Consider the following 8347-nt stretch of genomic DNA (forward strand, 5'->3'; position numbering starts at 1 on the left):
CCATTCCCCCTATTTTTACTTAATGAAATCCTTTTCTTTCTCTACTTCCTTTCTGTTACCTCCTCCATGAAACTTTCCACGATCCCTGTCCAAGTGAAGTCATTCCCATTCTTGAATCTCTCTGTCTACTATTTGACCTTTTCTATTCATTTAATCATTTCTTAAATTTCTACTTTAGTAATTTCTACTTTAGTAGTAATTAAAATTCTAGTAATTTAGTAAATTCTAATTTAGTAATTAGTGATTGAGTAATCTCATCTGCCTCCTTCCTCACTAAAGTATAAGTTATTTTTTTAAATTTATTTTATTTTTAATGTATGTAATAAAGCAACCATTTCCATAACATTGCACAATAAAAAGATAGTTTCACATGAAACTACAAATCGGTTATGTACAACCTTACTATTCCTTTTAAAGATATAATAAAGTCATTATATAAATTTCTTTTTTTCTTTTAGAGATTGTACTTTTTTATATTTGTATTCTTGATGCCTAGCATAGTATATTGAGTGTTTTATACTTATTAAATGTTTGTTGAACTGAATAGCTGACCACCATTCTGCCGAGACCAAGTACATGGGAGGGCAACCTGTGTTCAAGAGAAACTGCTTAATAGTAATTGATTCAGGAATTCGGGGTGGTCATGATGATATCAAACAAAATTCATCACAGAATTCATATGAATTCTTACAGTGAGATTTATTGAAGAATATGTGTTATTACAGAGATGAAATGTAGCCAGTTGGACCTCAGTTGGACTTTAAAAACTTGCAGGACAAATGCTATTCATAACTACTCTTGAATATTTCCAGTTGAGGTACAAGGCTTCTTGAGAACTTATTCTCTGCTTAGATTTCCAATGTGCCTGCAGGTATTATTGTTTTAACTTTACAGGCCTATGGGTATAAAATTTCTTCTAGTCCTTTCCTAGCCTTCTCCATATCAACCCAAGTATCCATATCCATGAGAGGATATCAGGATGTCTTTGGCAGAAATCCTATTGGGATCTGCTTATTGAGTGAAAAAGTTTCACTTCTGACATCAGTTTTAAGCATGAGGTACCTTGTTCCTCAAACATTCTTGAAGATTTATGAGTATTAGCTGGCTACATGGCACAAATTGAAACTTGCATACAATCCTTTTTGAGTGTTAATTGGTCCAACATGAGTCTAGTCCATGCAGAATCCTTTCTATTCTCATGATAGGTCTCTGACATTTAGACTTTATTGTCTAGAGGGGAAACCTTTAACAAACTGGTTCCCATATTTAATCTAAGAATGATAGATGGTCATTGGGAAGCGGTTCTTGTCCCAGGATAGGCAGCGTCCTCAACTCAAATGTGAATTAATATCTTAAGAGTGACCTTGAAAAAAACTTCTTGTATGGGAAAAGGAAAAGCCTTTGAAGAAGCTAAAAGAAAAAGTTACATTTTCAAAAAGCAAACTTACAAGATTATAGAAATGATATTTCAAAGAAAAGTATTAAATCAACTTTGAAACAAAAAAGACTGGCAACCACACTTAATTTTAATATAAGTAATATTTAATATAATTTAATATAAAATTATATTTTATATAACATAAGTATTAATAATGAAATATTAAAAGTCTGACACTTTGGAAAGCTATCTTCCCAAATGTGGTTTTTTACTTGTAGTTTTGATATACAATCAATAATTATAATGATATAAAAAACAATAATCATATTTGTTTGACTCATCACAGCCTCATTTTCACAAATAGAGATTCATACCTCAATAGTATTTTGATGCATGAAGGGGATCATGGCAGTCAAAATAAGGTACAAATGATAAAAACAGGTCACCTTGGACATAGTAGATATAGATTGTTAAAAATGATAGGTCTAAAGGACAATAGTTTGAGTGAATGGTAGAATGGAATTTTTTTTTCTTTTGCTGAGGCAATTGAGGTTTAGTGACTTGCCCAGGGCCATGTAGCTAGGAAGTCTTAAGTGTCTGAGGTCAAATTTGAACTCAGGTCCTCTTGACTTCAGGGCTAATGCTCTATCCACTGGGCCACCTAGCTACCTCAGGGGACATTTTTATTTAAAGAATTGGAAAATGCTTTTAAGATGAGGTTTTATTAGAAATGTGTAGAGATAAAATATGTGAGGAGAGACTGAAAATGAGATAGAGGAGAAAATAGAATCAAATGTATCAGCAAAATGAAGGGAAAGAAGAAAAGCATTTATCAAGTACTTATATGTGTCAAACATTATGCTAAATGCTTTATAATAATTATTGTATATGATTTTCCTAATAGCCCTGCAAGGTAGGTACTATTATTATCCCTATTTTACAGTTGAGGAAACTGAGTTAAGTAGAGATTAAGTGAATTGACCAAGACCACACAACTAAGAAGTATCTGAAACTAGATTTGAAATCAATTCTTTCTGATTCCAGATCCAATACTCCATCTAATGCAGAACTTAGCTACCTTAGCTTTGTATTGTCAAGGAGAATGGTTTCTTCTTTAGAATCTAGAGCAACAGAAGTGAGAACAGCATACATGTAGAGAGCTCTTGAGCTGTGAGGTGGAAAAGCAAGGAAAATCCCAATGACATATTGAGATTTTTCTCAATAAAGTCAAAAGGAAGATGACCTGCTGAAAGAGGGTTGATTTGCCCAAACATCCAGGGGATAAATGTCATTTTGGTTCCCTTGAGGGAGGATTCCAAGAGTTTCTCTAACCTTTTTTTTTTCTAAAAAATAATTTTAAACTTAAATGAAAAAAACAAAACAAAACAAAAGACTACATTTCAATGTACACAGTACAAAATAAGAGAGGATTAAATCTAAAATAATAAATTTCCATTTCAAGAAAACCTAAATAATTAATACTATGCATTGTTTTCAAAGCAATCCCACTTCTTTTTTTGCTTTCTTCACTTAGATAATTTCTGGGATTGAGAGAGAAAAGAATCTTATTCATGCATCTCTTCCTTCTTAATTCATGTATGCATAACATCCTGTGATGACCAAAGAGAATCGATTCTTAGACATTGGTTCATGAAATGTGAAAGATAACAGTGTTTCTTGAAGACTTGATTTTGCTTATCCTATTATCCCTTGATGGAAAGAGGGGAAGGATGGAGGAGAGAAGCAAAAGCAGAAGACACCAGACCCATATATTTTGGGTTAGGACAAGTGGGAAAAGGCAAAGCAATAAGCATTCATTAAGCATCTATATGTGCAAGGCACTGTTAATTACTGGGGATACAAATAAAAGCCAGAAAATGTTAAGTAAATCATTTACCCTATATCTGAGTTTCCTCATCTGTGTGAAATGCCCCTTGATTGGTAGCTCCAGCTCAAGATAAAGAAATAGTCCCAGAGAGGTTACATTAGCAGCACACAGGTAATCAATTCCTAGATTCAATATCTTTCACTAAACAAACATTTATTAAATGACTATTATGTTCTGGGACTACTAGGCAGTTAGGTACAGTGGTTAGAGCATCTGGTCCGGTATTAGAAAGAGCTGAGTCCATTCTCAGATGTTTACTAACTGTGTGACTCTAGAAAAATTACTTAACCATGTTTTCCTCAGTTTCCCTATCTGTAAAATGAATTAGAGAAGGAAATGGTGAATTATTCTAGTATCTTTGTCAAGAAAACCCCAAATGGGGTCATGAAGAGTCAGGCATAAACTGAAAAACAATTAAATAACAACAAAATGACAGAGAAGTTTATATTTTATCCTAGAGGCAAGAAAGAGCCATTAAAAATTCTTTAGCTGAGGAGTAATAAGGCCAGATCTATTATCAGGCAATTTAAAGCATCACTAGACTGATCTGCTTAGTAAGCTTTGGTCAAATGCTTTAAAGACCCTTACTGTATCAGGACTTTGGACAGCAGTTCATTCACTCCCCACTCCATAATCTGAATTTAAGCACACAGTAGGACCACTCTCAGGAGTGAAATTCCAGAATTTGGTGAGACAACAGAACTTGCTTCAGCTAGGTAACTAAGCATAAAAATTATCTCGATATTAAATTGGAGAATTAAAATGCATGAGAAATGAAAATGCATGAGGAAAAATCATCTCTGTTTTCACATGAGAAGTGAGAATGCCTGATTTTAAATCTCCCCGGGGATGAAGGGAGGGACTTTTTCCTATGTTTGTTATGAGCAAAAGGTTACCTCGTGACAGGAGTTTTCTTGTTAGAACGTGGGTTGACAAGCCACTTCCTTAAGTCTCTCAGCACAAGGACAGGCAGGTGATGTCTGCAGCAGGCACCAAATGTTAAAGCTATATTTATCCTTATGTGTAGGAAGTGGTTTACCCAGTACTCTTATCAATGATTGTAAAGAACAGACCCTTCCGTTATTGTTGGTGAAAATTGTCTGGTTTATTGCTGCATGGTTAATTTTTTTAAAATTATAAACCCATAATAAGAATATTTTAGAAAATTAGAAGTGGAAGCTACTTTCAAGTAAGGGGAAAAGAGAGAATGAGGAGAATGTAAATGAGTTATTAAATGATAAGATGGTAAGTGGATAGATTGGTTACCTAAAATACTATCATTCAGGATCTGTCCAGCATATCTCTTTTCTGCAGATGAACTGAGAACTGGAAAAGTACTTCAGTCTAAGCATAAGAACATAGTAAGTAGTTCAAAAGAATGGACAAAAGGTCATAACTGGGAATAGCAAACAGACCAGTTTGGCTTTAACTTTGAGTGCACATTGTTTGGTCATGTCTGACTCTGAAACCCAATGGACCATACTGTCCAGGATCACACAGTAAATGTCTAGGGTCAAATTTGAACTCAGGTCCTCCTAATTTCAGACCTACCACTCTATTCCTGAACCTTTTAACTGCCTCTTGAATGCATGCAGTTGGGGGAATTATAAAATCAGCCTGAAAATAAATTATGCTATTAGAAATGATAAGCAGAATAATTTCAGAAAAATTTGGAACAGATGCAAAGTGAAGTGAGTACAACCTGGAGAATGTTGTACACAGTAACAGCAATTTGAAGATGAAGAATTGTGAATGTTTTAGCTATTGAACTAAACAGAGGATTTTGCATTTTATCCTAGAGGCAAGAGGGAGTTAAGAAGGAATTCAGACTTTGAAAAGGAAAAAGTTCGGTCTGCTAGGGAGTCCTTCCATAGGAAAAAATAGTTGGGCAAAGCAGCATCATTGTTGTAGAGGGAAGCAGCATAGTAGAGGGGGAAAGATTGTTGGTCTTAAGAGTCCCTGTGCTGATATTATTTACAATATCACTTTAAGTGAATCATTTACCCTGTGTCTTAGTTTCCTCATCTCTGTGTAATGTCCCTTGGTTGGTAGCTCCAGCTCTGACTCTCTCTCTGTTACATATACCGTTAGGATTTGGACTGAACAAGTTGGTCCCAAAATTACATGGCAGTAATAAAGAGTACTGAGATCAAGAAGAATGATGATGGGCATGGTAGTGGCAGTCTCCTTGCTGGAGTCAAGCACTGACTTGCTTCTATCCCTGCTCCCAAAGGTTGAACCTGCCTGTTACAGCAGTATAAGGTCTCTGCCTATAACAGGACTACAAACTCCAATGGGAGCATCTTTTTTTTTCTGAGTTCATGGTCTCCCCATGTCACAAGTCTTGTGTTTACAGTTTTGAAATTTTCATCTGAATGGAATAATGAGTTGAACCCTCATTTTAATTGACTGAAATTACCTACAATTATTTGTCTACTCAATGGGCACTAGGATCAGAAGCAGCTTCTATTCTATATGGGAATTCCAGGATCTAGCAGAGGGATATTTGTACAGACATTCACTGACTAAGAAGTACAGTGGATAGAACACCAGGCCTGCAGTCAGGAAGATCCAATACAAATGTGGCCTCAGATACTTAGTAGCTATGTGGCACTGAGTTAAGTCACTTACCTCTGTTTGCCTCAGTTTCTTCATATGTAAAATGTTCTGGAAAAAGAAATGGCAAGCCATTCCAGTATCTTTGCCAAGAAAACCCTAAATGGAGTCATACAGAGGCAGATGACTGAAAATGATTGAACAACAGTAACAACACTTCTTGTTATGTATTATTTATTATTTATAAATTCTGGTTCAAAAATAAAAATTCTGTCAACATTACATACAACATACAACATACATACAATATTTCAAAAGTATATGTAACTCTGGTTTCAAGACTTGAATAAATATCAAATTTAACATGGTAATAAAGGGATAGTTAGAATTAAGTATATCTCTACACTGTTGGACATATCCTGGTCACTTTTGGGGAAATAGCTCAGTGCTGTTGGGCATTTGAGAATGATAAAGTAGTTCCTTTAGTGGCCAATGAGCAGGAATACCAGAAACTCTTCAAAAGGGAGTAAAGATGAGGAGAAGAATGAAGACTGGTACTGTCCTTCATGTGGCAGCCAGGATAGTTGCTCAGCCATGCAAGCTGAAACTGGGTCTTTGAGTGCCCAGGTAGTTTTTCTGCTTTGTGTTTCCTTCTTTGACTATAATTAACCAAAGGTAATCTGGAGATGGATTGGCATTGGATGCAAACTTGGCAATACAATAGGGCCAAAGATTTTGGGTCAGTTAGTTGAGGCTTATTGGTGGAAAGGGAGTTAGTGTATCAGAGATGATGACCGTCAATGGGGAGGAGACCTCAATCCCTGCAGAATATAGTCCAAAGCATCTATTAAGTGCCTACTATATGCCAGGCACTATACTAACTGCTGGGAATACAAAGAGAGACAAAAAGTATCCCAGATCTCAAGTAGCCATACTGGCAAGTCTACAAGTTCCTTGAATAACATATATTTCCATAAGTCATAGTCACTAAGCCTATCTGCCTCAATTTCCTCAACTGTAAAGTGGGACTAATAATAGTTCCTACTTTACAGGATTGTTATGAATTTCAAATGAGATAATATTTATAAGATGCTTAACATGGTTCCAGGCATATAATAGGCACTTAAAAAAATTTCCTCCATCTCCTAGTTCTCTAATAATTGTGCGATATTCCTTACTCCAGGACTAAAAATGATAGATACCCAGTGAACCATGCTGTCTCTCTAGCCTCCTCATTTTATTTTTTTGTTTTATTTTCATGCTTCCATTTTTAATTATTTTAGATCAAATATTTCACAAAATCCTTTTTTTGACAACAGATGTAATCCCTACCCCCTCCTTTTCATTGCCTAAGGAACTGGTATGAGATCATGAACTCCTTGGGGACAGGGATTATTATTGTTTGTCTCATTATGTATTCTCAGCATTGAGCATAGTGCCTTGTACTTAACAGGTTCTTAATAAATTTTCCTCAGTTGATTGGTGGAGAGCTGACTGAGTAGACAGAATGCTGGATTTTTCAATCAGGATGACCTGAGTTCAAATCCAGCCCCAAGCACTTACTATGTGATCCTGGGACAAGCCATTTAATCTGTCTGCCTCAATTTACTTCTCTGAAAAATGGGAATAAAGGTAGCACTTACTTCCGAGGTTTGTTGAGAAGATAAAATGAGATAATATTCATAAAAAGCTTAGCAACTCTGAAAGTGCTATAAGAATGCTAGCTATTACTATTGCTGTTTTATATTACACTCTTCTCTCAGGGTCCTCTAGCATCCTTAAGGGTTGGCAGGATCTCTCTTCTTGTCCAGTGGCTCAAACCTCAATCAATTGGGCTCCCCCAATTTTAGCATTAAATGTGCTCTCCCAAGCTTACCAACACCATTTAACTTTTACAATCTTTTACAATCTTACAACTTTTCAAAGATATAGCAAAAACAAATATATAAACATTTCCCCCAACACCTTAGCAACAATCATAGTTCTCCCTCTACTGCACTGGTCTCTTAAAAGAGGGGTCGGGTTGGAAACTTAATGTATTTCCTACACAGAATTAGTCTCACAAAGTTCAAATGTCCCAACCACTGGACTAGCTCTTGCTGGGATCTGATTCTCAGGGCTTCCCTTCCGGATTGGCAGCAACATCTTCCCTGGAATCCTAGATTTTAATACCTCCAGAGCTCAAGGTCCTGAGTCCAGGTCTCCCTGAACCTAGAAATTTCAAGGACAAAGGAAAGACACCAAAAACCCTACTCCTAGTCTTGAGGCCATTGGCCTGGGACAGGAGTGACTCTCATTACTGCGTTATTTTTCTTACTGTGAATGAATGAATCCATTCAAAGACATGAATATTGAGCTAAAGGCAAACATTATCCCAGAGCAGTAGTAGTGGGTTTAGTAGTGGATTCTAATTATGCAGACAATGAAAAGAGGCTGTTCCCAATCACATTCTACGAAGCAGAATACCCAGGAATACACCCAATTCTTCTGTCTCCAAGAAGTTCCTCATATTGGGTGGTCTAAGC

The sequence above is a fragment of the Sminthopsis crassicaudata genome, chromosome 2 (genome assembly GCF_048593235.1).
Source record: "Sminthopsis crassicaudata isolate SCR6 chromosome 2, ASM4859323v1, whole genome shotgun sequence".
Taxonomy (NCBI): domain Eukaryota; kingdom Metazoa; phylum Chordata; class Mammalia; order Dasyuromorphia; family Dasyuridae; genus Sminthopsis; species Sminthopsis crassicaudata.